Source organism: Bos indicus, chromosome 14 (assembly GCF_029378745.1).
Source record: "Bos indicus isolate NIAB-ARS_2022 breed Sahiwal x Tharparkar chromosome 14, NIAB-ARS_B.indTharparkar_mat_pri_1.0, whole genome shotgun sequence".
Taxonomy (NCBI): domain Eukaryota; kingdom Metazoa; phylum Chordata; class Mammalia; order Artiodactyla; family Bovidae; genus Bos; species Bos indicus.
In genome coordinates, this window is record NC_091773.1 from 35,000,767 (window position 1) to 35,026,453 (window position 25,687).

The window sequence follows — 25,687 nt, forward strand, 5'->3', positions numbered from 1 at the left end:
AATACAAAAGGTTACAGCGTATTCAGTGAACCCTAAATATATATATTCACTGAAGCCTAAATATATCCACCAGGGCTTCCCTGGTGACTCAGATGGTAAAGAATCTGCCTGCAAAGTGGGAAACCTGGGTTCAATCCCTGGGTTGGGAAGATACCCTGGAGAAGAAAATGGCTACCCACTCTACTACTGTGGCCTGGAGAATTCCATGGACAGGGGAGCCTGGCAGGCTACAGTCCATGGGATCACAAAGAGTTGGACACGACTGAGCGACTTTCACTTTCACTTTTCAAATATATCCAAGTGCACAGATTTCTGAAGACCAGTAGCTCACTCTAGAGGGTAATGGACATTTTTCTAGAGATTTTACTAGTGTTAGTGATCTACAAATCCACCAGCCTGTATTTAGATCATAACACTTTCCACCCTAAAATAAAACCAAGTTGGTTTTATGACATATTGATAGGTTCTTGACTGGCTTTCAAAAAACTTTGATTTTTCTTTTTTTTTCCCAAAAAGATCTACTTTTTCTTCCTCAAATCATTGGTTGCAGAAACACGGACAGACATACAAATTAAAATAGGAACCACATCCTGTTCTACCCAAGTTTTATTGTGGGCCTGGACTAGCCTTTAAGTTTCTCCTTAGAGCTTTGAGTTCTTCTGACTGGGCTAGAATTTTACAGTTGAAAAAATTTCCATCTGACTTTGGCCCTTCAAGTAAACACTGCACAAGCTTTTCATTTTAAATCAGGCTGAGTTTGAAGGGAGTCAAAGCAGATGTGTGGTTCCTGTCTCAGCCAGTAGCCTCTCCTGGCAAGCAATCTCAGCTGCTCATGTTCTTGATCTGTGGGGATGGATCTAGGCAAAAAAGTGATCCTGTGACTGTTGTTCACCAGCGTCTTGACTGCAGCAAGGGGAGTGAGAACATGCAACAGATTCCCTTGCTTTCTTGCTCACTCTTTGAGCTGGGTGCAGTGGGGGAGGGGGTACAGGACAAGGTTACTCTTTAGATGGGGTGAGGGTAGGGGTGAATCCAGGAGTCAGGCTGGACGGTGGCTCAGGTGTTTATTCCACAAGCAGGCAGAGGGGGATGAAAGTCACACTGATTGACCTCATTGAGTTTCGTATTGAGTTAGAGTGATTTCATTGTGTGAAGGAAATGGCAGCTCACTCCAGTACTCTTGCCTAGAGAATTCCGTGGACAGAGGAGCCTGGTGGGCTGCTGTCCATGGGGTCACACGGAGTTGGACCCGACTGAAGTGACTTTAGCAGCAGCAGCAGGAGCATTGTGTGACAGTTCTCACAGTAACTATGGAGCCATTTTATAGGAAAGGAAAGCCAGGCTCAGAGATTAGGTCATTTGCTTGTAATAGGGAAGAAGAGCTGACTTTTGAAGTAGGGTCTCATGTCAAAACTTAGGCTTTGGCTCTTTTGTTTATATTATATCACCACCACCACCACCATCACCATCATCATCATCTGCTTCTACTGTCCACCAGGCCCTGTGCAAGCTGCTTCAGATACAATAATGAATGAAAAATGGTGTTTTGCTCAGAGAACTCAGTCTAGTGAGAAAGCTGTCCTCCCAAGTAGTTCTGGCAGTGGGCCAGTGTGCTATAACAGGAGGCAAGAGTATTGGTAGCAAAACCCAGAGCCTTTAGTATGTTGAAAAGCATCCAAATATCTATAGGTTAGTGGTCTTTAAGGTATGTTAGAAGGGTACCAAGAAGATTGTAGTAATTTTGAGTTCATTTTGGGACTCTAGCAGCTGGTGATTTAAAAAATAGACCCCGCCCCCCCCAAAAAAAACCCAAAGAAAATGCTTGGGAGTTTATTTTATCCTCACAAAATTCTTTAACTATTCTCAGTACTCATTTTCATGAAATGCTAAGTGTCTGGTATGATTTGAAATTTTCAGTTCAGTTTAGTCACTCAGTCATGTCCAACTCTTTGCAACCCCATGGACTGCAGCACACCAGGCCTCCCTATCCATCACCAACTCTTGGAGTTTATCCAAACTCATGTCCATTGAGTCAGTGATGCCATCCAGCCATCTCACCCTCTGTCATCCCCTTCTCCTCCTGCCTTCAATCTTTTCCAGCATCAGGGTCTTTTCAAATGAGTCAGCTCTTCGCATCAGGTGGCCAAAGTATGGGAGTTTCAGCTTCAGCATCGGTCTTTCCAATGAACACTCAGGACTGATCTCCTTTAGGATGAATTGGCTGGATCTCCTTGCAGTTCAAGGGGCTCTCAAGAGTCTTCTCCAACACCACAATTCAAAAGCATCAATTCTTTGGCTCTCAGCTTTCTTTATAGTCAACTCTCACATCCATACATGACTACTGGAAAAACCATAGCCTTGACTAGAGAGAGCTTTGTTGGCAAAGTAATGTCTCTGCTTTTTAATATGCTTTCTAGGTTGATCATAACTTTCCTTCCAAGGAGCAAGCATCTTTTAATTTCATGGCTGAAGTCACCATCTGCAGTGATTTGGGAGCTCCCAAAAATAAAGCCAGCTACTGTTTCCACTGTTTCCCCATCTATTTGCCATGAAATGATGGGACTGGATGCCATGATCTTAGTTTTCTGAATGTTGAGCTTTAAGCCAACTTTTTCACTCTCCTCTTTCACTTTCATCAAGAGGCTCTTTAGTTCTTCACTTTCTGCCATAAGGGTGGTGTCATCTGCATATCTGAGGTTATTGATATTTCTCCCAGCAATCTTGATTCCAGCTTGTGCTTCTTTCAGTCCAGCATTTCTCATGATGTACTCTGCATAGAAGTTCAATAAACAGGGTGACAATATACAGCCTTGCCGTACTCCTTTTCCTATTTGGAACCAATTTGTTGTTCCATGTCCAGTTCTAACTGTTGTTTCCTGCCCTGCCAGATTTCTCAAGAGGCAGGTCAGGTGGTCTGGCATTCCCATCTCTTTAAGAATTTTCCACAATTTGTTGTGATCCACACAGTCAAAGGCTTTGGCGTAGTCAATAAAGCAGAAATAGATATTTTTCTGGAACTCTCTTGCTTTTTCGATGATCCAGCAGATGTTTGAAATTTTAGAAAGATACAAATTTTAATTAGATTTGTGATTTTAAAGTTTCAACTTAAAAATACTCCAAGAATCTATTTCTTTATATGATTTACAAAATTCATGTCAGATTATACAATATTTTTCCTTCTCCATTTTGTCTTAGAAAAACAATGGTTTTTCAAGCTAAAAGAATTAAATATAGGATGATGCAAGGGTGGGTCAAAATTCAAAGTAGGCTCTATGACTAATTGAATCATGTCAGTGAGTCCACCTTAAATATAGCCCATAATTACTTATCCAGATATAAATTTTAATAGGAATTTTAAAATAATCATAAATGTACCTTGTATAAAATCTAAAGGTCAAATTCTTTATAAAAATATGTTCAAGACTTTGCGTCAAGGATGACATATGACTAAAATCTTGGTCTCTGGGGTGACCCTAATTCTGGGAAAGATTGAAGGCAGGAGAAGAAGAGGATGACAGAGGATGAGATGGTTGGATGGCATTATCAACTCGATGGACATAAATTTGAGCCAGCTCTGGGAGTTGGTGATGGACAGGGAAGCCAGGAGTGTTGCAGTCCATGGGGTTGCAAAGAGTTGGACATGACTGAATAACTGAACAGAAGTGAACTGGGGTGATTCTGCTGAAATTCATATCCTAGATCTGCTGCTTACTGCTGTCTGGGCTTTGCAAGTCTCTGAAATTCTCAGCCTCAATTTACTCATGGCATGCTGTAGTCCGTGGGGTCACAAAAAGTCAGACATGACTTAGTGACAGAATAACAGCAACAAAATAGGGATAATCATAACAGCTATCATGCTTTGAGCACCGTTTCAAACCTCTTACATATAGTATAGCAATTAATTTTCACTAATATTCCTATTTTGTTGATGAAAAACACAAAAACGTATAGAGATTAAGTAACTTGCTTAAGGTCATGCACTTAGAGTGCGTGACCAATTCCAACCCTGTCTCACTGTAACATCCATGCTTCTAACTGTTTAACCACCAAACTAAACTCTCAGAATATATACCCTGGGGTATCTGCCTGTTAGGTTTGTAATGATGATTTTTAAAAATCCATATAAATTAAATTGGCTCATTAAATTAGATGATCTTATTTAAAGCCACAATACTTGGCACATTCATGTTCAATAAATGCTAGAAGATGAATTATTATTATTGTTATTAGCATACCCTTTATCATTATTTGACTTTTCACTTGGCTGCCAAGATGCATTTAAAATAAATAGATTCCCAGCTGTCTTTTACTTTATCATCATAACATCCATTGCAAAGTATGCAGTTGTTTCTAATTCAAGAATTTCTTTCTGGCATTTCCAACCTCAGTGTTTAATATTAACAGGTACTTTCATATGTATAGTTTCTAAATTGTGTCAGCAAAAAGCCATTGTAGTCAATTTTAAAAAATTAAATGTCTAGTACAACTTATTTTTCCATCTTGCAAAGTCCTCAAATGTATTAGGAGTAACTAGAGATAATTGTTGTTTTTAAGTCACTAAGCTGTGTCTGACTTTTTGTGACCCCATGAACTGCAGAACACCAGGCTTCCCTGTCCTTCACCATCTCCCAGAGTTTGCTCAAACTCATGTCCATTGCAATGATTAAGAACCTACGAATTCAGTTTTAAAAATTAACATGAAGCTGTGTTGAGAATAAGAATGTGCGTAAATGTGACGGTGTATAAAAAAAGTCTTGTGTCCACCAGAAAGATAGACACATTAAAATTTTTATATCGGTGCTGAATGCTTCTTCAAAACAGGAGTGTGTCATTTAATACAGCAGCAACATGAAACTCTGCAGGGGGTGAGTGTTCCAATACTTTCTGTTGCCTCTTCCCCATGTCTTTTTCATGTTGGCTCCATGCTGAGTAGCTGCCTTCTGTTCAGCCTGTCTTAATGGTCTCAGCTGTTGAAATCAAGATCTTCATTGTCATAAACTTGATGTTGTCTTATAATATGCCCTACTAAGACCTCTGCTTGTGAGATTTTTGGTAGACAGAGCTTCTCTGTAATATGAAAAACATCCTCTGGCTTGGCTGTTTTCCTGTTTCCAAATCCACAGCTCCATTCTGAAATCTGAGTTTCTTCCCTAGAAAAGCTTTTATTTTTCTTCTTTATAGCTGGCTTTCTCTTTTCTAACATCACCACACCTGTGTCATATTATCCTGTAAATGCACATTGAGTGCAAATGTATTTTTCTCTTTGAGGGATATAAAGTAACATGTATTCAGAAATATGAATCCATTTCTGCCTAGTCTATGCAATCAATCATTTCATGAATGAATGAAATTTTGGTCCTGTTCTGGTACTTTCAAACAGCTTCTTCATAATAATTCTAGATATTGATAAATTAGTACGCCATCAACCTGTACGGATATGGCTCCCTTATGTAACAAGGATGTGTTTTATAACAGCTTTCCCCTAAAAGATTTTAAATGCAATTAGAGAATGAGATAGGTATGTGTGGATAAATAAATAGCTTAGACTAGATGGCTTCTATGAATAAAAATCAGAAGTGAATTTACAACTGACAAATATGGTTCCTAAAACCTGTTGGTTCAAGGGACTTGAGGATTTGCCTTCCAAAGATGAATCAGCTGTTTCTCACCTCTGTGACCAACTGGGAGCATATGGTGAAACCCAATAATTTTAGTATATAACACCTTTCACTCAAGCATCTCCAAAGACCTAATAGATACTGAGCTCCTGCTAGACACCAACTCAATGGTACCTTTTATAAAACAAGCCATGGTCTTAATCATCTCAATCTGAAGTCGGATTTTGGTGGTGATAGGTCTGCCAAGAAATCTTGGCAATTCTTATTTTCATTAGCTATTCTCTGGGTGGGGTGGGGGGGAATGGGGAAATGGACTAAATCCTGCATAAACAGGATCCTGAAGGTTGCACCAACATCCCCAGTGCCAGGGCCATGTGTATAGCATATTCACCACACTCTTGGAAAGCTTGGAGCCTGTGTCTGCATCTGGGCTTTCAGGGGGAAAAAAAAAAATGAATCTTAACCCCGCACTCCAAATTCTACCTCGGTTTCCCATTTAAACATAATTAGAGCTCTTTTTTTGTTTGTTTTTAACTGGCTCAACAGTGCTGCTCCCTACTGTGGAAACCCTCTTTCTCACCACTCCTGTTTCCAAACTATTGTTTAACCACAATTGCTCATCATCATCCTGGGAAGTCTGCACTGTACAATTATCCCACACTTTTTCCATCCTGTTCTGCTACCCAAAACTCAGTGCTCATTTCTCAAGATTTCAGCAGCAGCATCCTCCAGTTAATAAGTATTTATTGTGGGTCTGCCATGATAAGACTAGAGTAAAGATGGTTGTTATGCTCCCTGCTCTGAGTGTAGATTGGCAGACTGGAATGTCTACTCATCTATCTCTGTGTTTCTCTTGGATTCAGCTGGTCCTAATTTTCACATGTTCACCCGACCTATGCATATGTAAGTATTCCATGATCATAAAAAAGGATTTAATTTATAAATGTTGACAGGTCTTGACCGTTAATAAGAATTGCATGGACCTTCTTTGGTGGTCCAGTGGTTAAGACTCCACGCTTCCAATGCCTCCACTGCAGGGGATGTGGGTTTGATCCCTGGTTGGGGAATTAAGGTCCTGTAAGCCTTGAGCAACACAGCTGAAAAAAAAAAAACAAGCCAAAAAACAATTGAATGGGTTTTTGAGTCTGTAACAGGGGCACACATTTGAGAATCTGCTTTTACCTTCTGAAAGCTGTATCATTGTTGTTTAGTCATTAAGTCATGTCTGACTGTTTTGTGACCCCATGGACTATAACCTGCCAGGCTCCTCTGTCCATGGGATTTCCCAAGCAAGAATACTAGAGTGGGTTGCCATTTCCTTCTCCAGAGGATCTTCCTGACCCAGTGATTGAACCTGCGTCTCCTGCATTGCAGGTGGATTCTTTACCACTGAGCCATGGGGGAAGCCCCCCAAACTGTATTAGGTCATAGATAATAAGTTACTCTGTCCATCTTTGGGCTTTTGAAGGCTAACATTTCAGAATGAGGTTGTTAATCATGTTTTGAATAATATATAGAAATAAGCTAGATATGTTAATACTTTATTAACTACTAAGATCTGCCCGAGTTGTGTGTGTGTGTGTTGCTGAATGCAGAGAGTATCAACCTGCCAACATTAAGGGCTGTAAAGGAAGATCTCAGGGCTCAGGAAGAATATGTGTGGAGTACCAGACATGGTCTGAGAGTCAGCCCTGGCCCCTGCAGGAATGAGACTGTGGTGGAGATGGATCTAGGTTAGCAGGTCAGAGGTGTGTGAGAGTGATTTCACCTGAGGGAGCCACATATTCAGAGGGGCACTGGTGGTATTGCAAGAAGGCCTATGAGATGTGACTGCAGAGAGCCAGAGGGTGGTTTGAGAAGAGTCTGAAGAGCTGGGCAGGGCTTGGGTCATCAGGCCTTGAGAACCACATGAAGGATTTAGTTCTTCTGGACTATCATTTTCTACTCTCTACTGTCTCCCATTATTATTGTTACTTTTTTGACTGCACCCCGCAGCATGTGGGATCTTTTTTCCCTGACCAGAGATCAAACCCATACTCGCCCTGCATTGGAAGGTGGAGTCTTAATCACTGGACCACTGGGGAAGTCCCTTCCACCATGATCTTCCAGGATCTTAACCTCCCTTCTCTTGATTGTTTAAGCACTGGTCTTTGAGATTCCTCAGCCTCTCCCGCTACTCCTTCACAGCTGGGAAGAGCATGCTAAGGAAGAGACCGAATGGGAAAGGCCTCACAGAAACGGTAATATTTGATCACCTGCATTTTCCCAGGTAGATATGGGCTTTGTAAGCCCAGATGTTGGTGTACACTCTGTGCAAAGTTGGCCTTCAGAGATTTAGCATCTTGTGGGGATGTGATCCGTTTGATCTGTTAGAAAGATGTCTCTTATAGGTAATGGGGAGAATAGCTAGAGCAGGGAGGGGCCAGAGACTGGGTGTTCCATTAGGAATATGTCTTGATAGATTAGGTCAAACATAAGAAGGACCTAAAATTCAGGGACTAAGTTGGCACAAAGAATGCTAGATTGAAGAGATTTTTCAAGGAGAAGGATATATAGGATTTGAGGACCAAGGAAAGCCAAGCATGACTTACAAGAGTTCTTTTTTGGCTGAGAATAGAAATAACGAAGGCAGTATAAGAAGTGGTGACAGAAGGAAGGATACATTTGGGGGTGAAAAATGATAATAAATGGAGGTGAGGAAGAAGAAAGAACTAGTGAGCTTTGAGATAGGTTGGGTTCAATGTCTGTGACTGACTGGAAATCTAGACTATATTTAATTTCCCAACTCCCGTCTCTCCCCTATTTCTCCTAATAGCTCACCAGTGACTCATTTCAGTCAATTATAGGAGTTCAGTGGAAAGACTTCCAGATCTACATTTCTAGTTTCAAGCTCCCTCCTGAGCTTTGACTTGCATTCCAGATTCCTGCCACACATCTACACCAGAGTGTTCTGGGGGACTTCAAGTTCAACATATTTAATTGGAGTTCCATGTCCCTATCAAAGACCCCTAAATCTGTTAGGGTGTCTACCTAATTCTCAAGACTCAAAAGCATTGTTTTCAACACCATGCCCATCCCACACCCAAACCATTGTCAAGTTTAGGAGATTATATTTCTACGAGTTGCTAAGCTTTGTTTCCCTTCTTCCCTATTGATGCCACTTTTGCCTTAGTTTGTGCCTTCTCTGTGACTCAGCTGTTCTCTCTATAGTCTTTCCTGCTTTCTTTCCATCCTACACGTGGATGCCCAACCCATTCTCCCAAAGCTCAGATCATCTAATCCTGTTTCCTCCAGACAAGCAATCACAACACAACTAACCAACCAAAAGAAGACAACTGAACCACAGAGACACACATAGACACACACACACAGCTTGGATAATTCTCCTTTGCTCAATAAAACGTCCAGTTTATTTTCAAAGAAGGTGTGTTCTTTCGTGCTTTGTTTCTAGCCTATGTTCCCCTGGTTTCTTCCAGAATGCAATGTCTTGCACCTGATGCTCCATCCAACATAATCTGCTTGCTGTTTTCTTCCTGTATTGAATCATTGAATTCTGTAACCTATGTGGTTGCTGGAATGCTGATCAGAGGCCAGGAGGTGTACCCAACAAGTGCATTTGTATTTAGAACTGAGGTAAAATTAGCTGTGTCAGAGTGGATAGATACTTTCAGTTTTTTAGGGGGTGGAGCAGAACAGCAATGAAAAAGGTATAAGACTTATTCCCTTTCACAGATTCATTAACATTTAAAAGTATGTTTGAAAGAAAATATTAGGACACATGTACCTCATCAGAGTGAAAGAAAGCTTTTACCAGGAAGGTTCGGTTGAAATAGAGTGGAACCCTCAGGTTCTAGATGTCTTGGTTTATAAACAGTTTTGCAGATTTGTGAACATTGTTTTTGGGTAACATGGGCAGGTGAAGGAATGCATCATTCTGGAACGTATTGTTAGTGCATTCTTTTTTCATAAGATTATTTTTGATGTGAACCATTTTAAAAGTCTTTATCTAATTTGTTATAATATTGTTCCTGTGTTATGGTTTTGGCTGCAAGGCACGTGGGATCTTAGCTCCCCAACCAGGGATCAAACCCACACCCCCTGCATTGGAAGTGCAGAGTCTTAACCACTGGAGTGCCAAGGAAATCCATGTCCATGCACTCTTAATTTTCCTTTCTCTTTTCTTCTCTGTCCTCCCTCTCCCTTTTCTCTCTCCTTCCCCCTTTCCTACCCCCTTCCCTCCCCCTCCTCCATCCTCTTCCTCCTCCTCCATCTTCTTTTTCTTAACTCTAATATATAGGAATTTACTCATCTTCTTTTCTGAGAAAGTTAAAATTATTAATTAGATCAGGGGTCCCCAACCTCTAGGGTCTAACACCTGATGGTCTGAGGTGGAGCTGATGTAATAATAATAAAAATAAAGTGCACAATAAACAGAATGTGCTTGAATCATCCTGAAACCATCCCTTCCCGTCCAGTCCATGGAAAAATTGTTTCCACAAAACTGGCCCTTGGTGCCAAAAAGGTGGGAGACCACTGAATTAGATTAGGTCCAGTATGTGCTTTGCTCAAGTCAGAAATGCAGTATGTACAATTAAAATATAAAATGTCCTCAGATGTACAAAGTGAAAATACAGATAAGTGGAATGCCAAGTCCTCAAACCTCACTTTAGGATATTTAGCTTCTACTTTCCTCCATACTAAACATTTTAGGAATTCTGTTATAAATAGTGCAATGAGATGGTTCATATTTTAACCCCTTCCCTCTTAAGGTCAGGGAAATTTATAATTATAAAAGAAAACAAACAACACCAGCAATGAAGTCCATCAGTATTCTACAAGCTGGATATTCAGCTATTGATGGAGTTAATTATAAATACTAGACTATGTAAAAAATGTTTTAACTAATTTTTCTAGTTTACATCAAGCAACATTTGTTTAGAATCCAGGAATGTTAGGGATCTTCATTTCATGGCTGCAGAAAGAGTGACCCATGGACTTCCTTGGTGGCCCACTGGTTAAGACTCCAAACTTTTACTTTAGGGGCACAGGTTTGATTCCTGGTCAGGGAACTAAGATTCCACATGCTGCATGTACAGCCAAAAAAAAAAAAAGAGTGACCCAGAAAGTAGGGTGATTTGTCTAATACCCCATAGTTACCTGGTGACATTACTGGGGTATCATCTGGGTGAGTAGTGACTTCCAGCTCACAGTTGGGCTGGCTATTTCCCTGGACCATCAGGTCCTGAGTCCAGAATGTGGAGAAAGCTCATCAAAGGTCATGATGTATATAAGTATGCTGCCCACTTCAGATGCCCCTGAATGCCACATTTTTACTTTCTTCTCTGGGACAGTGAGAGAGTGATGGACGCAAGGATGGTAACAACTGCTGTCAGAACTTGTTCTTTCCCTGAAGTTTCAGGGAATCATCTTTCATGCACTATATATTTCAGATGACATTTGAAAACCGAAGCTTGTCTGAATAAATAAAGTCTAGAGAGCCTTTGTCTTTTTCTGTCTCCTGGGTGTGGTCAGTTCTTTTCAGTGATCTAACAAACAATAAATATTTTAATTTTTTTTAAATTAAGGGTCAGTCTTAGGAGTAGATGAACTTTTCATGTGACCAGAGCCTATATATCACTGTAACAAGAGACTCATTAAAAACTTTCTAGAAACAAGTTCTTAATGTGTACTTGCTTAGGAAAATAAATTAATCATGTATGCTGGCTATTTAATATTATAATTAGGTATACATGTAGATACATCATCGATGTGATACCAACACTTATTAGGAATGAATACATCATTAATGATCACTGATACTGTGAAGATCTTGCTTCGTTCTTATTAATCCTTTATTGTGGAAAGGTGGAAAGTTCATTAGACCATATGCATAGCATATGTGTATATATAGCATATATATTAGGTTAAGCTAAATGTTTCTATATTTTTTAATTAGTTGTTTTCTCAACATAAAATGATGTTCTTCTACAGGATTGAAAAGAATAAAGGATGCTGTTGGAGGGAATGAACTGTGAGGAAGGAACCTGGGGTCATGAGAGGGAAAGTGGCATAGGGACAGGGAGAAGAGATCAGTGGATATGTGTGAGAGACCTGAATGTGACCTCAAGGGCCTTTGAGGTCAGTACCTCATTATCTCGCCAGTTACCTCTCTTTGCTTCTTCAGTATCATTATACAAAATTCAAAATTAAGTAGTAACCAAGGTCAGACAGGACTAGAGCGGGATGCTATATTCTTTCCATTCCAGTAAGATCTTCTTTCCTTCATTCAGCCCTTTATTGCTTTTCTCACTCTTGCCCTTTTCAGCTCTGCTTCATCTTTCCACTGCTTGAAGCTCTAGTTTATCTTATCTGTGGAATGCAAACAATAACTCTGATGTTAGAATTAGAGACCTGCTCATATATGAATGAGCACAAAAGTGGCTCTACCCATAGATTCAAGGGCAGTTAATCTGGCAGGCTAACACTCATGGAATAGTCTTTCCAGAAAAAGAAAAAAAGACCCAAACAAACACATTTTATAACTTCAGGGGTGTTTTACTAAATAGACAAACCCCTTCAAAATAAGATTTTAAAAAAGTCTTTATCCATTCTGATTAGGAAGAAAAACTTGATTTCTACAGAGCTTCTTTCTCCAAGATTATTTGTGTGCAAAAATTCTAAAGTACATAAGTTGTACAGGATCATGAGTGTTTGGGTGGCAGTTGGGCTGTATGGCTTCTATTCTGCTATGCTGTTTAGTTTTAGTCCCAAATTGTTTTATGAAAATCACATTGCCCTGACTCACTCATGCAGAATCTATTTGGTTGTAGGCCATGTTGGTTTACATTAATGTTATTTTAATTTTTGAATAAATCAGGATCTTTTCAGAGGCTTAATAGTCATTCTTAAAGAACCTTTGTTCCAAATAGGCCTCAAATGCTCATAAGACTATTTTTTTTTCATGTGTGATATGTTTATTTGTGTTGGTTTGCATGGATATTGCAATGATTTGCATGGGGAAATGAGGAAATTTGTTAAAGCATCCATCTCTGTTAAGCATGGTACTAAATATTTTCTTTGTTATCTTTTCACTTGCATAAACATGGATTCCTATGAAGAAACTCTGTGGATGTTGTTGGTCATTACTTTAAATTCTGGTTATGCTCGTTGTGTGCCACTTTTCTCTAAAATATGTTCTGACTGTTAAATTCTCTCCCTCCCAAATTATTCTTAAAGAGAGAATCCTTTTGCATAGATAAAGGCAAATATAAGATGTCTTTTCTTTAAAACTTAAGAGCAAAGCAGCCCAAATAAAGGATCTGTAAGAATACAAAATGAATCTTTAAAATTAATCTAGGGACAGACAGAGATCAAATGTTTCCAGTTTATCTTGGAATTTGACATATGGCCTATTTACAATAAAAGATAATTGGGGTCAAACCTGATGGCCTTGTGGATTCTTCTGGCCACCCACCTCGCTTAGTGAAGACTGTACAGTGTCAGGTAGCAGGTGCTATGGATAGGCAATTAGCACCAAACTCATGGCTTTTAATCATTTTCTGTAAGGCACATCCATATGTTGTTTTCTTGTTTGTTTTTAACTTGCTATATTTCTTAGCCTGAACACTATGAGAGTTTTATACAGCTTTGGTTAGAATAATTACTCCCTAATTTCTTCAGTATTGTTGTTTAGTTGCTAAGTCATGTCTTAGTCTTTTGCAACCCCATGGACTGTAGCCTGCCAGGCTCCCCTGTCCACAGGATTTCCCAATCAAGAATACTGAAGTGGGTTGCCATTTCCTTCTCCAGGGGACCTTGCTCATCCAGGGATCAAACCCTTGTCTTCTACATTGGCAGGTGGATTCTTTACACTGAGCCACCTGGGAAGCCCCTTCTTCAATATACTACTTGAATTTAAATACACCTCACTAAGTGGAATCCTTTGCCACTTTTGTAAGTGTTACAGTTTTGTGAGCTATTGAAGTGGACTGAAATTAAGAATTATGATCTTTTTCAAATTACCTTTGTTTGAAAGATGCTACTTGATGCTTCACAGGTGGTGCCAGCAGTCAAAAATTCGCCTGCCAATGCAGGAGCCGCAGCAGATGTGGGTTCAATCCCTAGGGCGGGAAGATCCCCTGAAATAGGAAATGGCAACCCACTCTGATATTCTTGCTTGGAAAATTCCATGGACAGAGGAGTGCAAGGAGGGCGGTACAGTCTACAGAGTCACGAAGAGTTGGACACAACTGAACATGCTTGCCATTGTGGAGAAACCATGAATAAGTATTTTTGCCAACGTATTTTTTGTGAAAAATTGTTTCAAGTACTAAATCCTGTATGCTCCTCCTCTGTAATGCAAAATACAAACAACAACAAAATCAAATTCTGCCTTCTTCTTATTCAGTGGGCTATTCAGAGAGCTCCTGGTAATGGTAAACTTGGATTTCTCCCAAACTCCTACAAATCATAGAGATAAGCATGCTTATAGGATGCAGTTTCAGAGAAGGCAATGGCAACCCACTCCAGTACTCTTGCCTGGAGGATCCCATGGATGGAGGAGCCTGGTGGGCTGTAGTCCATGGGGTCGCTAAGAGTCTGGACACAACTGAGTGACTTCACTTTCACTTTTCACTTTCATGCATTGGAGAAGGAAATGGCAACCCACTCTAGTACTCTTGCCTGGAGAATCCCAGGGACGGTGGAGCCTGGTGGGCTGCCATCTATGGGGTCGCACAGAGTCGGACATGACTGAAGCGACTTAGCAGCAGCAGCAGCAGCAGCAGCAGGATGCAATTTCGGAGAAGGCAATGGCAACCCACTCCAGTACTCTTGCCTGGAAAATTCCATGGATGGAGGAGCCTGGTAGGCTGCAGTCCATGGGGTCGAGGGAGTGGGACACGACTGAGCGACTTCACTTTCACTTTTCACTTTCATGCATTGGAGAAGGAAATGGCAACCCACTCTAGTGTTCTTGCCTGGAAACTCCCAGGGACGGCGGAGCCTGGTGGGCTGCCATCTATGGGGTCGTACGGAGTCAGACACAACTGAAGTGACTTAGCAGCAGCAGCAGGATGTAGTTTAGAGATGAGTGGTCAGGATAAATGACTGTTATATGTTGTGTGTGTTTGTGGTGGCTGAATAGATTACTATACCTGTTCCAGTTCCTTTCTTACTAGAACTATTACTGGCTACTAAACCAAGGACTCCAATGGTTATTTGGGGCTAGTAAATATTAAAGTAAATATTAGCCCACTTGCACATCTATTTTGCCCTTGAGCCAGCCTCCATGTGTACACTTCTGTGCATTCATATTTAGCTCTGAGAGTCCTTGACCTTGCTATTTTCTAGATAGAGGTTGTGAAGATTTCAAGTGAATTAGTTTTAAATAAAGGATCTGAAAGATATGATCACAAAGTATCCCATGATTTTGTAAGCTAGTTTCAGTCAGTTCAGGTCAGTCTCTCAGTTGTGTCTGACTCTTTGCGACCGCATAGACTGCAGCACACCAGGCCTCCCTGTCAATCACCAACTCCCGGAATTTACTCAAACTCATGTACATTGAGTTGGTGATGCCATCCAACCATCTCATCCTCTGTCATCCCCTTCTTCTCCCACCTTCAATCTTTCCCAGCATCAGCATCTTTTCAAATGAGTCAGTTCTTTGCATCAGGTGGCCAAAGTATTGGAGTTTTAGCTTCAGCATCAGTTCTTCCAATGAATATTCAGGACTGATTTCCTTTAGGATGGACTGGTTGGATCTCCTTGCTGTCCAAGGACTCTCAAGAGTTTTCTCCAACACTACAGTTCAAAAGCATCAATTCTTTGGTGCTCAGCTTTCTTTATAGTCCAACTCTCACATCCATACATGACTACTGGAAAAACTATAGTTTTGACGAGAGGGACCATTTTTGGCAAAGTAATGCAGATGACACCACCCTTATGGCAGAAAGTGAAGAGGAACTCAAAAGCCTCTTGATGAAAGTGAAAGAGGAGAGTGAAAAAGTTGGCTTAAAGCTCAACATTCAGAAAACGAAGATCATGGCATCTGGTCCCATCACTTCATGGGAAATAGATGGGAAAACAGTGCAAACAGTGTCAGACTTTATTTTTGGGTGCTCCAAAATCACTGCAGATGGTGACTGCAGCCATGAAATTAAAAGACGCTTCCTTCTTGGAAGGAAAGTTATGACCAACCTAGATAGCGTATTCAAAAGCAGAGACATTACTTTGCCAACAAAGGTCCATCTAGTCAAGGCTATGGTTTTTCCAGTAGTCATGTATGGATGTGAGAGTTGGACTGTGAAGAAAGCTGAGCGCTAAAGATTCGATGCTTTTGAACTGTAGTGTTGGAGAAGACTCTTCAGAGTCCCTTGGACTGCAAGGAGATCCAACCAGTCCATTCTGAAGGAGATCAGCCCTGGGATTTCTTTGGAAGGAATGATGCTAAAGCTGAAACTCTAGTACTTTGGCCACCTCATGCGAAGAGTTGACTTATTGGAAAAGACTCTGATGCTGGGAGGGATTGAGGGCAGGAGGAGAAGGGGACGACAGAGGGTGAGATGGCTGGATGGCATCTCTGACTCGATGGACGTGAGTCTGAGGGAACTCAGGGAGTTGGTGATGGACAGGGAGGCCTGGCGTGCTGCGATTCATGGGGTTGCAAAGAGTCAGACATGACTGAGCGACTGAACTGAACTCAACTGAACTGAATATCTCTGCTGCTAGGTTGGTCATGGCTTTTCTTCCAAGAAGCAAGCATCTTTTAATTTCATGGCTGCAGTCACCATCTGCAGTGATTTTGGAGCACCCAAAATAAAGTCTTTCGCTGTTTCCACTGTTTCCCCATCTATTTGCCAAGAAGTGATGGGACCAGATGATCTTAGTTTTCTGAATTTTGAATTTTAAGCCAACTTTTTCTCTCCTCTTTCATTTTCATCAAGAGTCTTTTTAGTTCTTCTTCACTTTCTGCCATAAGGCTGGTGTCATCTGCATATCTGAGGTTATTGGTATTTCTCCCAGCAATCTTGATTCCAGCTTGTGCTGCATCCAGTCCAGCATTTCTCATGATGTACTCTGCATATAAGTTAAATAAACAGGGTGACAATATATAGCCTTGATGTACCCCTTTCCTGATTTGGAACCAGTCTGTTGTTCCATGTCTGGTTCTAACTCTTGCTTCTTGACCTGCATACAGATTCCTCAGGAAGCAGGTCAGGTGGTCTGGTATTCCCATCTCTTGAAGAATTTTCCACAGTCTGTTGTGATCCACACAGTCAAAGGCTTTGGCATAGTCAATAGCGCAGAAATAGATGCTTTTCTGGAACTCTCTTGCTTTTTCCATGATCCAGCAGATGCTGGCAATTTGATCTCTGGTTCCTCTGCCTTTTCTAAACCCAGCTTGAACACCTGGAAGTTCACAGTTCATGTACTGTTGAAGCCTGGCTTGGAGAATTTTGAGCATTACCTTGCTACTGTGTGAGATGAGTGAAATTTTGTGCGGTAGTTTGAGCATTCTTTGGCATTGCCTTTCTTTGGGATTGGAATGAAAACTGACCTTTTCCAGTCCTGTGGCCACGGATGAGTTTTCCAAATTTGCTGGCATTTTGAGTGCAGCACTTTCACAGCATCATCTTTCAGGATTTGAAATAGCTCAACTGGAATTCCATCACCTCCACTAGCTTTGTTCGTAGTGATGTTTCCTAAGGCCACTGGACTTCACATTCCAGAATGTCTGGCTCTAGGTGAATTATCACACCATTGTGATTATCTGGGTTGTGAAGATGTCTTTTGTATAGTTCTTCTGTGTATTCTTGCCACCTCTTCTTAATATCTTCTGCTTCTGTTAAGTCCATACCATTTCTGTCCTTTATTGTGCCCATCTTTGCATGAAATGTTCCCTTGGTATTTCTAATTTTCTTGAAGAGACCTCTATTGTTTTCCTCTATTTCTTTGCATTGATCACCAAGGAAGGCTTTCTTATCTCTCCTTGATATTCTTTGGAACCCTGCATTCAAATGGTGGGTATATCTTTCCTTTTCTCCTTTGCCTTTTGGTTCTCTTCTTTTCATAGCTATTCGTAAGTCCTCCTCAGACAACCATTTTGCCTTTTTGCACTTCTTTTCTTGGGGATGGTCTTGATCATTGCTTCTTGCACAATGTCATGAACCTTCGTCCATAGTTCTTCAGGCACTCTGTCTATCCGATCTAATCCCTTGAATCTATTTGTCACTTCCACTGTATAATCATAAGGGATTTGGTTTAGGTCATACCTGAATGGTCTAGTGGTTTTCCCTACTTTCTTCAATTTCAGTCTGAATTTGGCAATAAGGAGTTCATGATCTGAGTCACAGTCAGCTCCTGGTCATGCTTTTGCTGACTGTGTAGAGCTTCTCCATCTTTGGCTGCAAAGAATATAATCACTTTGATATCAGTATTGACCATCTGGTGATGATTGTGTATAGATTCTTCTCTTGTGTTGTTGGAAGAGGGTGTTTGCTATGACCAGTGTGTCCTCTTGGCAAAACTGTTAGCCTTTGACCTGCTTCATTCTGTACTCCTAGGCCAAATTTGCCTGTTTTTCCAGATATTTCTTGACTTCCTACTTTTGCATTCCAGTCCCCTATAATGAAAAGGACATCTTTTTTGGGTGTTAGTTCTAAAAGGTCTTATAGGTCTTCATAGAACCGTTCTACTTCAGCTTCTTCAGCATTACTGGTCGGGGCATAGACTTGGATTACTGTGATATTGAATAGTTTGCCTTGGAAATGAACAGAGATCATTCTGTCGTTTTTGAGATTGCATCCAAGTACTGCATTTCGAACTCTTTTGTTGACCATGATGGCTACTCCATTTCTTCTAAGGGATTCCTGCCCACAGTAGTAGATATAATGGTCATCTGAGTTAAATTCACCCATTCCAGTCTATTTTAATTTGCTGATTCCTAAAATGTCGGTGTTCACTCTTGCCATCTCCTGTTTGACCATTCTAATTTGCCTTGATTCATGGACCTAACATTCCAGGTTTCTATGCAATATTGCTCTTTACAGTATTGGACTTCACTTCCATCACCAGTCACATCCACAACTGGGTGTTGTTTTTGCTTTGGCTCCAGGTCTTCATTCTTTCTGCAGTTATTTCTCCACTGATCTCCTGTAGCATATTGGGCACCTACTGACCTGGGGAGTTCATCTTTCAGTGTCCCATCTTTTTGCCTTTTCACACTGTTCATGGGGTTCTCAAGGCAAAAATACTGAAGTGGTTTGCCATTCCCTTCTCCAGTGGACCACATTTTGTCAGAACTCTCCACCATGACCTGTCTGTCTTGTAAGCTAGTTGGTATTCCTTTAAATTACAAAGTTTATTGATTCTTTGTTTAATACTGAACTCACATGCAGTATAATTTTTATTGAATGTGGATGAAAATTAAACTCAGTGGGAATATTTAACTGACGTCATCCTTTTTTCCCTGTGTATATTTTTTATTTAACACGCATGAAATAAATGTCAACTAGCGAGATGTAAGGAGAAGGCAATGGCACCCCACTCCAGTACTCTTGCCTGGAAAATCCCATGGATGGAGGAAGCTGGTAGGCTGCAGTCCATGGGGTCTCTAAGAGTCGGACATGACTGAGCGACTTCACTTTCACTTTTTCACTTTCATGCATTGGAGAAGGAAATGGCAACCCACTCCAGTGTTCTTGCCTGGAGAATCCCAGGGGCAGGAGAGCCTGGTGGGCTGATGTCTATGGGGTCACACAGAGTCGGACATGACTGAAGTGACTTAGCAGCAGCAGCAGCAGCAGTGAGATGTAAAAACAGATAACTTGCATGTTGCTACTTTCTGAGCTACTTTCTGAGCAGACATTACTAATCAATGATCTGCAATTTTGCTTGGTGGAGTCTAGTCATGAATTCCCAATCCCTCTCAGTGTACTTCTCCAGGAAGGCACTGCCACTAAAGTGGAGATGGGAAATAAGACATTTGTTACTTCTAATCTGTTATTTACTCAGTTCTGTGCTAGGCATTGTAGGGAAACACAGGCATGAGACATAATCCTTTAAAGGGCTTATAACCTAGTTAAGGGAAAACAAAAACAAAACAATTAGCAGCATAAGGCTTCAAAATTATATTTTAAATGAATTGTAATTAGAAGAAGGAAATATTTTAGTTATCCATTATATGTTTAACCACACAGCTGCAATGTTTATTCTGATATAGTACTTCCAAATATCTGCCCACTTCTTTGACTAATCAATAATTCCTGGATTTGGGTAGGTCTTGGAGAATATCTCTGTGTCCTTGGACACAATTTCGTAGATGTTTTGAAAGTGATTTTGTTTTCTTTGTTTCTCTGGGACAACTTCATTTCAGGATTGACTTGGCTGAAGGTGAGAAGGTAGATAGCCTAATCAAAAGTTACAGTGTGTTAATAAATTTCAAAGGCTTCAAATGTTTATGCTCAGAGATGTCTGTGAAGAGCTAATGAAAAGCTGAACTTAGAATAAAATCTCCTTAAATCAGATTAATTTGGATTTATGATAATTTGGTCAAGGCCTGGGTAGATGGTTTCCAGTATGTTAAGTATTTGAAAGGACCTAGAAAAAGCTAACGCTGCAAATGAAGTAGTAAGAGAAATTCCTTAATTATATAAGAAAACAAACTCTTTTTAAAAAACAATTTTAGAAGTATCTGACTTTACAGTGCAATTGCATGTAATCAGAGACCTGCCTTTTGAATACTTTTTTGAGATAGTAATTATAAATCCTTCCACTAATTAGTAAACAATGGCCTTTTCTACGTGTTGGTTCTTAACCTCATTTGAATTCCATTATGGACTTAGAAATAACATTACATTTCATTAAAAAACATTAAGAAATTACGCAAATTGTTTACCTTCTTGTATAGCATGAGATACTATATTTTGATATTGGTGGTTTTCTTTATCTTATTTCCTTTAAAAAATTAATTTCCCCATCATACTTTATAGTCCAAAAAGAGGTATTAGATTTTAAAGGTCCTGGAAACCAGGTGGCTTAACATTAGGTATCCAGACAGCATTGTGGTCCTAGCTCCACTTCCTTCTGGAGTGAGGTAAGAGGAAAAAAATATGAACTTTGAAGCCAGTCAGACGGTTGGCCTTACTCTCTATGTGTGTCAATGTAGAGACTACATTTATTTCTTCATTTATGAAATGAGAATGATTTCTGGCATCACAGGGAGTTATTAAGTAATGATCTAGTACAATCACTTTTCTGAAAAATTTGGCATAGGACCTGTATATTAGTTAATATTCCTTTGGTTATAAGAAAAATAAACCAAGTCTGGCTAGTGTTACATAAAATCAACTTATTGTATCTTTTGTATGTCTCTCTCAAAATTGAAGGTGTTGCTAAATCTTGGGCAGGGCACATCCCAGGCAAAGTTGGGGTTCTCAGCAGTAGGACTGCATGAATATTTGAAGAGGCTCCATTAGTGAGACTCAGTTTTAGCCCTTCTCTGTGTTATGTGTTTAAATATCTGAGTGAATCTGAAACTCTGTGATGAGTCTCAGCAGTCTGTGTCTTAAGAACCCCTACAGATGTTTCTGATGATTGCCAAGTTTGAGGGCTACTGGTCTAATGCAGGGCTTCCCTGGTCACTTAGATGGTAAAGAATCCACCTGCAGTGTGGGAGACCTGGGTTTGATCCCTGGGTTGGGAAGATCCCTTGGAGCAGGGCTTGGCAACCCATTCTAGTATTTTCCCCTGGGATCTCCAGAAGAGTCTGGTAGGCTACAGTTCATGGGGGTGCAAAGAGTTGGACACAACTGAGTGACTAACCACACATGGTCTAATGCAAACCCTCTCCTCCTTCCCCGGCCCATCTCTGCTGCCTCTAGTTAGAGCAGACTAGAACCAGAGAAAAGGTTATTTCCTGTGAGTCTGCAAGTATAAGATTGTGATCTTCTGAATCTTTACTACTGGCATCATAGTACATGGAGGTGCTGCTTGAGATTCCTCAGATTTTAACTATAGTCCTTCTATGTCCCATGGGGAAGCAGCAATCTTATTTTTCCCACACTCTGAGAAATCCCCCAGCTAAAACCATGATCTGTGCCCCCACCCTCCATTCCTGAAATGGCACTTGGAGTATTTGCTTCTAATGCGATGGAATCAATCATTATTTGACTTCTAGGAAGAAGCATTCCTTTTTGGGACATTAACGTCTTAAATCAACAGTTAAAAATCTTAGCCAAGAAGTAGTTACTCTGCAAATGAATCATTAGGTACATTCACAAGAAACACCAGCTCTACTACCCAGATGGCTTCCCAGATTCCTTATATTCTAACCATTAAAGAAATGACAATATATTTAGGCTACAGGCCTAGAGTACATGTTGCATCTCCCAAGACAGTGTCCTCATATTGCCAGGTATTATCACTATAGCTGAGTCATAAGATCAGTGTCATTTTTCCAAAAAGTCATCTCTTTTTGGAGGACACCGAAAATGACAAGACTATGAATACCACAGAGATTAGTCCATTGCCACATTATGTAAGAAATAAAAGCAGTGAATAAGGGATTAATAATTACCTGTACAAAAATGTTGACAAAGGAAGTGAAATTAACTCTAAAATAATTGCTTTTTACTAGGACTAGGACAAATCACTGCTCAAATTATGGGAGAGACTCAAGGGAATCAATCTATCACATATTCTCTATGCCTGTTTCCTTGTTTGCAAAATGAGGATAATACCTACTTGACAGCATTCTTGTACAAACTGACACAGTGTTTAGCATAAAGTTGCTGCTGCTCCTGCTGCTAAGTTGCTTCAGTCGTATCCGACTCTGTGCGACCCCAGAGACGGCAGCCCACCAGGCTCCCCCGTCCCTGGGATTCTCCAGGCAAGAACACCGGAGTGGGTTGCCATTTCCTTCTCCAGTGCATGAAAGTGAAAAGTGAAAGTGAAGTCGCTCAGTGGTGTCTGACCCTCAGCGACCCCATGGACTGCAGCCTACCAGGCTCTTCGTCCATGGGATTTTCCAGGCAAGAGTACTGGAGTGGGGTGCCATTGCCTTCTCCAGCATAAAGTTAAGACCTTTAAATATGAATTTCTTTTCTCTTTCATATTTAATAAATCTTAACTTTATGCTAAACACTGTGTCAGTTTGTACTGGGCTTCCCTGATAGCTCAGTTGGTAAGGAATCCACCTGCAGTGGCAGGAGACCCTGGTTCACTTCCCAGGTTGGGAAGATCTCCTGGAGAAGGGAAAGTCTACCCACTCCAGTATTCTGGCCTGGAGAATTCCATGGACTGTATAATCCATGGGGTCACAAAGAGTCAGACACGACTGAGCCCTTTCACTTTCTTTTCTCTAATTTTCCCAATACCTTATCACTAAACTAGGTCTGAAAAAGAGATGTGACAGCAGGAAAAGCAACCTTGTGAAAGGTTAGCACCTTGTCATTTGCTAGCATTTGGACTTTGAAATGGATTTCTTTCCTGGCCTCATGTATAAAGCCAGGGAATTGAAACAGATGACCAATGACAAAAGTATATTCTAAAATAGATGTTCATATCATTAGCAGTCAGGAATCTAGAATCTAGTATAGTGGAAAGTTAGGATCAGACAGATCCATAGTTAAATCTTGAGTCTAAATGGCTCTTAGTTCTTCTGATCTCAACCTCTAGCTCTTTCACTTGATCACTGGGTGGGCCCTTTAAGGTCCACTGAATCTCTGTGTCCTCCTGTGTAAACCTCGGGATGATGTCCTACCCCATAGGGTTGCTATCAGTAAGTGAAGACGTTATATGAACTTCCCTGGTGGCTCAGTGGTAAAGAATCTGTCTGCAACGTAAGAGATGTAGGTTCAATCCCTTGGTCCACAAGATCCCATGGAAGAGGAAATGGCAACCCCCTCCAGTGTTCTTGCCAGGAAAAGTCCCATGGACTGAGGAGCCTGGTGGGCTACAGTCCATGGGATCTCAAAAGAGCCAGACACGACTTAGTGGCTAAACAGTAACAATGAAGAAGCTGTTTAAAGTATCCTGAGCACCACTCTTCAATGTAGCACTCTCTTTGATGATGTCAGTGTTCCATCTGCTTGCACAATACAGTGGACACTAGCCACATATGATTATTAAGCCCTGGGAATGTTGCTACTACAACTGAGAAAGTAAAGTTTCATATTTTATTTCATTTTAATAATTTAAAGTACTAGCTGTTCAAAAATGCCTATGAGTCCTTTTTTAATGATCTTTAAGTTCCGATGCATGATACAGGGTGCTCGGGGCTGGTGCACTGGGATGACCCAAAGGGATGGGATGGGGATGGAAGGTGGGAGGGGGGTTCATGATGGGGAACACATGTACACCCATGGCGGATACATGTCAATGTATGGCAAAACCAATACAATATTTTTACAATATTAGCCTCCAATTAAAATAAATAAAAAATTTTTATTTTACTTAATAATCTGAAGTTTTAAGGGCCTCCCAATAGCAAAATAGGTAAAGAATCTGTCTGCAATGCAGGAGACACAGAAGATGTGGGTTTGATCCCTGGGTCGGGAAGATCCCCTGGAGAAGGAAATAGCAACCTGCTCCAGTCTTTTTGCCTGAAAAACCCCACGGACAGAGGAGTACAGTCCAAAGGGTCACAAAGAGTCAGACATGACTGAATGACAAAGCAAGCATGAAGTTCTAAAAGTCTTAAAATGGAATGTAAATGCTGTAGATTGAATGTTTGTATCCCCCTAAATTCATATAGTGAAACCGAACCTCAAGTGTGATGGTGTTAGGAGGTAGGGCCTTTGGGAGGTGATTAGGTCATGAGGGTGGAGCCCCCATGGGTAAGATTAGATAAAGGAGAACCCACAGAGCTCCAGCACCCTTCTATAATGTGGGGACACAGCAAAAAGAGCACCATCTATGAGCCAGGAACCGGGCTTACTAAATAATGAATCTGCTGATACCTTAATCTTGGACTTTCCAGCCTCCAGAATATGAGGAATAAATATGAGGAATAAATTTCTGTTGTTTATAAGCCACTCAGTCTGTGGTATTCTGTTATAGCAGCCTGGACAGATTAAGACAGTAAAAAGTAAAATACCATGCACAGATTTTTTTTCTTTTCCCCATCTGATCCTCCTAATCTTCTTCCATAAACAGAAATCTGGAGGAGAGTACAGGCCTGAAAAGACTAGTAAGGCAGGTGATGTCCAGGGGAGAAAGTGAACTTAACATTGGGAAGGTCACACACGCATGCTAATCCACACATGGGTGTTAAGTGAGAGTCAGAGAGCCCAGTAGTGAACCCAGGGGTACAAGCCAGAAACATCAGGTATGACTGTGGAGGAATTCCCCAACCACAGGGCTCTTTATAGGCAAACAGGGAGTTAGGAAGGTCATCCATTCTCAGGTGGGGCATTCCCTGATTCACTGGGATCTAATACCAGATATCAGCAAGAACTTAGAATGGAACTCTACTTTGAATAGCTAGGAACTGGAAAATTGAATGGTTACTGGCAGATTGAGAGCTATTATACACCGCCCCCCCCCCCCCCCCACCACCGCCCGAACTAACGAGTCATTAGGTTGGACAGACACAGCACAGGGAAATATAGCCATTATTTTGAAATAACTTTAGAAGGAGTACAACCTATACAAATATTGAATCACCATGGTATTCACCCGTAACTAACATAATATTTTAAATCAACTATATCTTAATTTTAAGAAATAGGCAATTGGTTTTTAATGATGATTAATATGCACACAAAAGTCATTCCAAAAAGCAATATGAAAGCAATGACATCAGCATATAATAAAATGGAATTCTTTCTGGGATAACTAATTACAGAAATTGTAGCCATACAATGGCTCAAACATCAGCAATCCCCAAATCTAATTCTCATAATCCTATGAAGAGTGTCACTTTACATTTCCAGTGAACAACTTAATAGTAAGGGATGACAGATATAAAATTATGAAGATTTCATTGCCTCTACAGTAAGCATTAGAAAGCATTTACTGGCATGTTGCAAAATAACATAAATAATTAACATACATCTACTTATTAAAAT